General features: G+C 39.1%; 1 protein-coding gene across 1 annotated transcript in view; it reads right to left on the reverse strand.

Annotated features, from left to right (window-relative positions):
- plxna4 (plexin A4) overlaps positions 1-8,261 on the reverse strand; it is a 748,931-nt gene extending 740,670 nt beyond the window's left edge. Inside the window, exon 1 of the mRNA XM_039761357.1 lies at positions 7,713-8,261. The gene's annotated coding sequence lies outside the window, so the exon portion shown is untranslated. The remainder of the gene's footprint in view (positions 1-7,712) is intronic.
- Between the last annotated feature and the right edge of the window lie 588 nt (positions 8,262-8,849).

Raw genomic sequence — 8,849 nt, forward strand, 5'->3', positions numbered from 1 at the left:
AGTAATTCTTTGCAGTCTCCTGGCATAGCACGTTTTAGTTCTTCTACTGGACCCGGACTTCAGAGCTGTCTTTGGTGGACTTATTGCACAAAGTGTTCACAGATTGTGCTCTGGCTTGCAGTCACACCATTACCAGTGATCACACAAGACATTGACGGTTCAGTGGCTTTCTGTCAAACAAACAATGGTCCAGAAAAATGTATTCATAGATAAAGTTATCAAAATGGGCACCCAAGAATTCACCTCTACACCGTGAAACAACTCAGAAGCTCTGATGCCACTCTTTTCATGCATCCAAAGTCTTGCTTGTTAAGTGTTTATGTAGTTTTATGCTTTGCCTGCTTTACAAATCTGTCTGTGGGTCTACGTGGATTTCATGTCACCAAAGAGAATTGCCCTCTAAAAGGTAAAGTGTATATTCTTGATTTTCATGTTCTGGTTGGCAGGATCACATTCATGCCAAGCTATTTGTAATGACTCCTAAAACTGCATTCAGGTTTCAGTTTTTAATTCTAATTGTAAATGTGAGTTTTCCACTTTCATACTATATTGCAGTTTCAAATGTTATGCAGATAAGTTTGTAAGAAAGCTTGCAGATAAAAGTTGGTAAATAGGATATTGACTGAACTATCGACTGACTGATTGGTTGAATGAAAACACTTCCACCGAGACCTGAAACAAAGCACATCTCTACAAACAATCCACAGTAAACTATTATTTTAATCAGTTTAAACTGCAATAGAGCACTTAAATGAATAATAGTGGAGAGATAAGTAGCTACTGTCCTAACAAAAGTTACATGCATGCCTGGGCCGTATACAGAAAACAGTCAACGTGATTTCTTGATTGAACTGTAGGCAGAAGCCAGAATGCCTTAAGGAATGCTTTGCAAATATGGGGAAAAAAGCATGAAACTTTCATGCAAACAAATACAAAAACACTGGAACAATCAAGCCAAAACATTATTTGGTCATATTATAAATAAGAATAAGCTGAATCCATCAATTTCCATGCTTATCCAAGCAACATCAGGCCCAAGAGGATATGGTGCAAGTTTGGCACGTTCACACATCCAATATTCATATTGGGGAAAAATAGAACCACCAGTGAACCCGACATGAGCCCCAGTGAATAACTCACCTCGACATGAAAAGAACATTCAGACACTGTAAACACTGGACTCTGTGATACTGAAGTGCTAAAGACCATACCATCGTGCCACCCAGAGAACATAAAACTGTAACAATGCCAGCGGATGGTGCTTTGTATGTTAAGAATCAAAAGTAGATTTAGATTAACTGCAATGTAATAATGTGGTTAAACTGAGTCTATAATCCTGTGCGGTTAAATTGATTTGATTGCACCTTTCATAATGAGCAATATTGCAAAGTACATAATACAAAACAACATTGTGCTTAAAATTAAACATGCACTGTCAGGAATGCACACACTCTAAAAGTAGCAAGACTCCATTCAAGGCAATAGGCCGGATCATCAAAAAAAAAAGCAAAGGATTAGATAAAAAGAGAAAAATTAAGTTTTACAGTTTAAAGAATTCCACGCAATTACAAAACACTTTCTTTGCAAGAGTCCCAAGTAGTAAAACAGAGATGCATTCAAATCAAAGGCCAACTGTGAAGGGCTAATGGTGCAGTGTGTTTGCAGACAATGCCAAACTGTGCCGGGGAAACTAGAGAAGACGATGGGAATGATAGAATGTGAGCGGAGGAACAATTTAAGAATAAAAAAGAACATGACTAATATACGCAGGTCAAGCAACCATCTCAAATCATAGCCCGAGGTTAAGAATGAGATTTAATAGAAATGTGAGGCATTATCCTCCAGTCTAAACTGTCATTATTGGACTAGAATAGAGGACTTATTATTTTCCAATTTATCAGCTCCAAAAAAAGATAGGCCACCAGCAAAAACGGCATTACAATTGTGCTTTTAGTGCCTGAGAATGAACTGCATAAGAAGGGTGTGTGGTAAGCGTTTCCCCGAATCTAATCACAGGTCACTCACTCGAGATATACCCTTGAGCAAATCATTTAACCTCTGCAGAAAAGGGCACAAGGACGAGGCATGCAAACAAAATTCCCTTTGTAAATGTACTCATCAGCCAATGTTGATTTTTTTACGACAAATGGATTTCTCTAAAGTCCTTGCAAATCCTTATCACTGTTGGCTGTTTTAATATTTTGTGGAATGGTGCCTGTTTATGCAATACTTGAACAGAGTTTAACTGAAAACAAGAGGAACAGCAGGCCATACGCAAACTTTTAAAAGCATTCATTAGTACTGGTTCATTTATATTTATATCATTATACAAGCAATAAAAGACGGGATTTAATTTACAGTACAGTTTTCAAAAAATAAGCTTTGCTGTATGATATAGGAAAAGGACTTTGCTCACAGGTACTGACTAGAAGAATATGAATGGACAGGCATCCCCATTCACCATAGTCTGCAAATCCAGAAGTGATACATTGAGGGGTAAACCTGCGTCCTGTTAGTTGGCCTGCAATGGATGACATATATTCCCATTTTCTAATTTCTCTTTCAATAATTGTTTCTTGCAGTGTAAGTACTATCATTGAAAATCAACACATACCAAAAGCATCAAAACTGCACAAAGATGGAGGAATACATTTACAATTACTAAAGGAAATCTGCTGACTTTCTTATGCCAGTATGCTAATTTTTACTATATTTAATGTTAGCTTGCTACATGTTAAAAGATGTCAGCATACTTTAATGAAGAATAAATAATGTAATTTAAGCTGAAATCTTATAACATAACCATGTTTGATTTATGTTTTTCGTGTGACCATTTATCATCGCATGGTTTACAAAGTTTGTTGTATGTGAATTGTTGAAGACCCTGACACGAAACAGAGAAACAAAGCATTTAAACTTATGGTTCATGCTGTTAGTCAGAAAATATAATTAACTAACAATGCAGTTACATTAGGTTGTGTATACAGTCCAGGAGCTGGCGCCCTTATGTAGCTTTGCTCCCTTGGGAAGACACCCGCTGTGCTGTTTTCTATCAACACGGACTCTCATATGTTAACTCCGAGACGAGCATTTGCTCTTCCAAAAACCGATTCCCATCTCAGTACAATATGAATGTTCTCCCAGTTAAGAAAGCACACCATCAAACCTAGGGCAGCATGGTAACCCCACGTACACATCAGATCTAAAGTGCTGGCTGCAAACATAAGTGCACAATCCTGTATTCATTTTTATCTCTTTTGATTGTTTGGATCGATTATCTTTACTATAGTAAAGATTAAAGTGGGAAGGCTATTGAAATTTGGGCAAAGATGTCTATGTTTAGAATTTCAACAAAGAGGAATACTACAGAAGCTCTTCTTTTGTAATTCAGCCATTGTTTATGTTAACCAGAAGAGAGTTTACGCATCGATGATGCCTTCAGGAAGGAACATGCAGAAGTGTGAAAAGGGCCCATTCTGTGATCAACCCATAATGCTTGTGAAGGTAACATTTTTATCCAAAGACATGCTCTCACTGTACCCACTAGAAAAAGAGCAAGAGTAAAACTGACCAACTCTTACTCCAGTAACCTCCAACTTGTAACACATCAACTTGTGTAAGAGATTATTAAATTGCCTGTTTATTACTGAAAAAATACTGTGTTGGATGGGAGATGGGGGATTCTTTAGTCTGTGGAGGCAAAAGTTTATTTTTATATGACCGAAGCAAAACAAGTCTACGTTGTGACTCGACTACTCGTATGTTTCTTAGTTATTCCATATTAAAGCAGATTCAAAAAAGAGTTCTTTATCGTCTGTTATTGGCCTACATGACAGCCTTTTTTAAACAGAAGCACAAAAGCCCAAATATGATCCATGAGAAAGTTAATGATAATACTGTTTTGGATATGATATCTGCTTTATGAGATTTATTATGACAGACAGACAGACAGATAGACAGACAAACTTGTATTTTTTAAGACTGTTAGAAACAGTACACCAGAATTTTGGGTGGAGAATGTGAAGCATTCTAAATGTGTTTTGTAAAGATGAAAAGCACAATAAAGGAACAGTAACTTCAAATTTAGGTTGGGTAGCACTTCTGCTTCATGGATGCAGTGTCTTAGGTTTGATTCCTGCTCCAGGATATTGTCCATGAGGAGTCTGTGTGTTCTCCCCATGTCTGTGTCAGTTTTCCTGCTGCATCCCTGAATACGTGCAGGTTTGGCTAATCCAATTCCAGGTATGGTTCCTGTGTGTGTATGCATTAAAACGATTGCTTCCCTGTCCTCTGCTCTTCCTTGTCTTATGTCCAGTGCTGTCTGGAGAGGCTCTGGCCTCCTGTAAACCTTAGTTACATTAACTGGGTTTGAAAATGTCATGTTCATTTTTCTTAACTAAATGAAAAGCAAAGAATTAGCAGCCTACTTTATAAATCAAGCTTAGGGTAGCTTCGTAAAAAAAATTGAATGAATTCTCTTGTTTAGATTACAGAATGAAGCATTCATTCTACCACAAATTCATTCGAATGCATTGTCTTGAATCTTTTTAATGTCACGCTGCTCAATGTGATATTTTAATCCCATTTTCTTGTTAGATCTGCCTTACTTTTAATAACCTTTTCCTTCTATATTTTTCCAGCTAACTGGAAGCTATTCCAAAATCTTTAGACCTTCAACAGTGTTATTTATCTTCTTGAACTCTGTCACTGAAGAAGAGATCAGCTGCACAAATCCCAGTTCCTTACAAATGCAATAATGTTAAGGAACATTGCAGAAGAAAGCAACAAGGCTCACAAACTAGACTGATGACTCAAATCCATTGTCAGGTAGCTGCTGTGACTAATACAGACTGTCAGGTATCACACGGATGTCATCAGCTACTGCTGACAGCAAAAAAAAAAAAAAAAAAAGAAGATCAGCACTTTCTCATAAAATATATACCCACTGCCCCTGATCAGGAATGGAACATAAATGTGCACTATCAGGTTGTCACATCACTACCTGCAAATTATTGAAATAGACATAATGCCTTCAAGGATGATTTATTCTACTATATGATAGAATACAAGTAAAGACCGAAGAAAAAAAAGGAAAAATACACAGAGTTTGCATAAAAAAAGAGGAAAGAACTACAGACATCTGTTGAAAAAGGCTTCAGTGGCATGCGTACATCTGTGTTTGGATTCTGCCTGCTGTCTCTCAAATCTCAAGGGAATGTTTTATCCCCTGCCTATGGTGTCAGAGAGGGAAGATTGTGCAAAATCGGTTTTGCTGTTTATATATTCACTCAGTGGGCAGCAAATAATTAAAATCATTAAAAAAAATATACGAGGCTTCTTGTTTTCTTTGCGTCCAAAATATAACATCGTTTAAATAGCTAGGATTTTAAGCTGTCTGACACAGCAAGCAACAGGTGGCCTTGACGTTGCGCAGATTTCTCTCTTTCTTGCATTGTCGAAGCTAATATTTAGTTTCCAGATCTTTGTCTTACTTTGACAGAAATCCCGAGGCGTTTCTAACACGTTCAGTAAAAGTGTTTGAGACCTAAAACGATACAGTGTGTCAGTTAAGCTGTTTCCTCGCTCCGATGGATGATGCCATGCAGGACAGCTTGAAGAGTTCTCTCCGACGGTCCCGTCCCAAAATGTCTGTTTTTGGTTTTTAAAAGATTCCGCAGATGCGGGATATTCCACAGATTTACCACCAACAGATTCACCCCAGTCTTAGATGCTGTACTTAGTCTAAGCACTGGGGCAACTGGTAACTGACATCCAGTACAGCATACGGTGGGCCCGCTAAAAGGCACAAGTTAAAATCCTGTTACTTCTAATAAACTCAATGAGATTACACCGACGATGTGAGCTATTCAATATTTGTTTACGAGTTAGGGTCTATCCCTACCGAAAACGGCGGCTTGAAGAATTGGCTTAAATGACTAATTTAAAGTATTTAAGTAATGCAAAAATATCCAGGACTGATGACAAGATGCGCTTTGGTGGCAACATTCCAATACAGAAAATTAAAACTCAAAGAGAGATACTAGCTTTGTTTGATATAGCGCCTTTTATAATTTGGGGGTATGACCAGTAAAAAAACTATTAATCGTTGGATAAGGACTAGGCATATAAAAAAAAACAAATTAGGATAATAAATATTAGCTTATAAAATCATCACGCAGCTGAGAATACAAAATACGGAACAGGTGTTAAAAAAGACAGACAGATAGATAGATAATTTGACTGGCACCAATTCGATTTCTGATCATGTGCACCCTTCTGACTTCTCCTTAATTCCTATGCAAGAAACAGGCGGCAATCGTAGCAGCCGCAGTGTAGACGCCACAGTCGGTCACCAATGATAGAATTTCTCACTTTTTTTTCGGGGTGAAATTAGGCTTGATGTTAATCCGATGTTGCATTTCAAAGGACAAGCTACGAAATATCAGATTGAGTGGGGTTCTGTCTTGCCTGTCCGCAAGAATAATTGCAGCAATCCAGAGCTCCCGACCCTCGCTACTCATCTCTCTCTCTCTCTGTGTGTGTGTTGTTATACAATGCGGTTAATGTGCGTTACACCCTCAGCAGGCAGGGCGCACATGCCAAGGATGCGCAGAACAGTTCGGAAGATGGCACGTCCGTTTCGGTGTGTGCCTGTTAGGCTTGCTCGTCCTGCTACCTTTTTTGAGTCCATAGCGTAAGATGCTGATACTTCTAGGTGACCTAAGCTGCATCGAGATATAGGCCATTGCTGTCCGCAATCGGACAAATATTTATAAATATATATATAATGTGTGTGTGTGCGTATAAAGGGAATATAAACCCGCATGCCCACAAAACCGTGCATTCGCTACAGCCTCGAATCCAATCCACACACATGAGCAGACGGGGTTGCCGCTGTGCACACGTAATCCGCTAACTTCGCGCACTGCGCTTGTCAACTCTGCCGCCTTAATAACAGGTTGCTCGGGGAAATCGCTGTGTCCATATGCGGTTAAATGCACACTCGCTATACTATTAGCTCCCACTGTACATGTGCATCATTGGAAGAATACTGATGGAGGAGTCGTTAAATGAATAGTGTATACCTGCAAAAGGTGGATCGACAAAGGAAGATCTAGGCTGCTGTTACAGTATACTCTATGATCATTATTTTCCACAGATCCACAGTAATGGTTCTTTCTATCATGATACCTATTATGCATGCCTGAAAATAATATTTTTCATGTTAAGCACTTCTTTTTAAGAAAGGCTCTGTGCAACTTACTGCACGTTACACGCTTACTCCACGCTTGAGGCACAGGCCATCGCAGTCCATTTCAATTTACAGATTATGTATCTGCTCTGTGTTGTCATAAATACGGACAGTATATGCGAAACTGTTTGTATCTGAGGGAGGCGGGGAAACTTAAAGCTTCAAGTTAGAATAAAGTATGCCTCATTACACGTGTCTCGTCTCTGGTGTCTAACATGAACCACCCCTAGTACGGACAGTATGGTATCGCATTTTTTGAAACGATGCAATTGCATGTGATATGGAGAATTAAAAAAATAAATAAAATCCAGCTTCGCGGATAATCACGGCATCTAGTAAGTAATGTGACAAGAAAAAGTAAAGCGCATATAGCATTCCAGGTAGCCCGACTGATGTAACGCCAATTAGCCCACCACTAGACAGCACACACTCGGCTGCTGTTAAAACATTTCTCTCTTACCTGTGGTCGCTGCTTATCCTACTTACAGCCGCATTGACACTGCAGATGGTCTGTATCCAGGAATCCACATTCACACATATTCCTAAGACCGTAAAGATGATGTTTAAAAAAATGGAAACGCTGCGCTGTTGCTTTTAAGCAGTAGCGACGGAAAGCGGAAAAAAAATCCCAGTGTGTAGGCAGTAAGTACGCTTCCTCTATTGATGTCTTCGACAGGAGGCAACGCTACAGAAAGCAATGCCTTATCCAGCACGATATTAAAAGACGATCTCCATCTACGCTCCGATCAGCGAGTCCTCCTTCAACAACTACGCTGCTTTTAGCACTCTCAACCTCGGCTCTTCAATCGTCTAACCCTCCCTCCTCTCGGCTCTGCCTCTCCGTGGATAGACCCGCTACGAAAGGATTCCAATATTACAGCGTCGGAGGCAACTTCCGAGTGCTAGCGCATTGGCTGCGCCTCAAGGTGTTGGGAAGGTGCTTTAAAGTTTGCAGGTTCACACCGCTCCCACCAAGTATGTTGTGATCTGAATTGATGCTTTGCCAGACCAAAGCGGGTCTGCCTTGTTTTACCGAGCCATCCACTGAGCCTACAGTGACATCTAGAAACGCGAAGCTGATTGGGCTAATTGTAAAATTTCATTGCCAGCAATCAGAGAGCAGCGCTTCCTTCAATGAGAGGCATATGCTGTACCTTGAGCACTGCTAATTAAAAAATGTAATCACAGTAAACGTATTTTTATCAAGTTATTTATTGGAGATCATAATAATATATAATCACATTTACAATTTATGAGATAAAATTGTAACGGAGTTGCAGTTCTACTAGTAGTATAATCATAAAATTCGCTGTGATTACAAATACTATGATTATTACAATTACTATTCATTTATGGCGTAATATTACAAAATTGGCGAAAGAGTATTTTAAAATATCTTAAAACTACAATGTTATACTGTTTTAAGTTCTTTCATATGTTTCTTTCCCTTTCATTTCCCAGTCACTATATGGTGGAATATGCACGTTATACGAACACAGCAAAGAGGTGCAGGTTAGGCTGACTGGCACTTCAGGACGGATCCTGTGTTAGGCTTATGCTTCCCGTATGTAATGCAAGTTGTAGCAAGTGAGGCTAC

Source organism: Polypterus senegalus, chromosome 8, assembly GCF_016835505.1.
Source record: "Polypterus senegalus isolate Bchr_013 chromosome 8, ASM1683550v1, whole genome shotgun sequence".
NCBI lineage: Eukaryota > Metazoa > Chordata > Cladistia > Polypteriformes > Polypteridae > Polypterus > Polypterus senegalus.